Source organism: Egretta garzetta, unplaced genomic scaffold (assembly GCF_000687185.1).
Source record: "Egretta garzetta isolate BGI_Z169 unplaced genomic scaffold, ASM68718v1 scaffold443, whole genome shotgun sequence".
Classification (NCBI taxonomy): Eukaryota; Metazoa; Chordata; class Aves; order Pelecaniformes; family Ardeidae; genus Egretta; species Egretta garzetta.
The window spans coordinates 37,066-38,763 of NW_009259109.1; positions in this window are offsets into that span (position 1 = coordinate 37,066).

Here is a 1,698-nt window from a genome sequence, read left to right on the forward strand (position 1 = left end):
TTTGGGTTCGCCGCCGCGGCTGGATGCCAGGAGGTTGTCCGCTCCCGCAGCTGGAAACATCTGCACCCAGCGGTGCTGGGCACCGGCGGCATCAGGGCAGGGCGCCGCAGCTCCTGCCACAAACACCTTGGGAAAGACAAGGTGCTTATTTTATTTGGGTTTTTTTTTAAGAGCGCTGTGGTTAACTGGCTCCTGATCTACCAGGTTCCCCAGCTTTGAACGTTCCCAATGAGCCAGGAGAGATCCCCCCTGTACGGTAGCCCCAGGCGAGGCAATAACCTACCGGAGATATTTTCTCATCTACGGGCAGCTTTGCTATAAGGAACATGTGGAAAGACAAGGTGCTTATTTTATTTGGGTTTTTTTTTAAGAGCGCTGTGGTTAACTGGCTCCTGATCTACCAGGTTCCCCAGCTTTGAACGTTCCCAATGAGCCAGGAGAGATCCCCCCTGTACGGTAGCCCCAGGCGAGGCAATAACCTACCGGAGATATTTTCTCATCTACGGGCAGCTTTGCTATAAGGAACATGTTTAATAAATCATAAGGCCGGTGAATTCCTGGGATTTTTATTGCTTCTGTAAAAATGCAGTTTTGATCCGTCTGCGAGGGACACTGGGAAACAAAGCTGCTCCTTTCAGAACCGGATCCTACGAATTTAGGACACTGAGCTGGCGGCGGGGCCGGCGGCTGCGACGCCGCGGTGGGCGGTGGGGGACGGGGGCTCTGGGGCAGAGCCCAGCCATGCTTGCATTTTCTGCCTCTGCTCCTTGAGGGACCGAACCCAGAGGGGGTGCCTGGAGCCCCGTCTGGGCTTCCCTCGCGCCGCCGGGGCTGCGGACGCGACCGCGTGCACGGAGCCGAGGCAGCGATGCCAAGGGCAAACATCACAGCTGGAAACCCGGCCGGGCTGCGCCAGCCTTCGAATGACATTTTTCCTCCTCGCCCTGTTGCCCGGGGGGAAAAGAAGCAGCAAAAACCAAACTGCTGAAAACCGGGAGAGATTCTCGCAGGAAGAATCCCCCGGTTTCCATCAGCCAGGCTGACCCGATCCCCCCCGGCAGCGGGGCAGCAGATTGCCCCGGCGTGTTTGGGCAGAGGAATGGGAATAAAGCGATTTTCTGTATTTACTTGTGCCAGTCTGAAAACTGGGGGTTAGGGGTGGGTGCTGAGCTGGAATGTGAAAGGCACAGGGAGACCTGAGCCCGGGGAGCTGTCAGGAGCTCATCGGGATTTGGGAAAACCCAAGTGCTGCGGCCGCAGGAGTCGGCTGCGGGTTGAAGTGGCGGAGGGCGCCCGGCTCTGCCCCAGCTGCCTGGCTCCAAGAGAAAGCCCGGTCCGTCCCTGGCCACCGAGCTGCCCAGCGCCTTGGTGATCGGGATTTGTCCCCGTCTCCTGCCTTGCCTTTGTTTTAGGCTGCGCGGAGCCCGGCCGCAATAGCAGAGGCGGGGAGGGAGCTTTTCTTTGTACGGGGAAGCATTTAAATTCTTTACAGTGATTCATATATTCCATTCATATGAAACACAGCCCTGTGGAGTGTGAATGGGGACTGCTGGGGGATTTTTTTAAGGCAATAAGCCCTAGAAGTGTCAAAAGTTATTCACACCTTGGTGAAATCAAGGATATTTCTGTCCGTGGCTCTTGGCAGGGGCTCAGCACAGCTCGCCTTGCGTCGGGTTTTTGGTTTCCCACTCGGATACG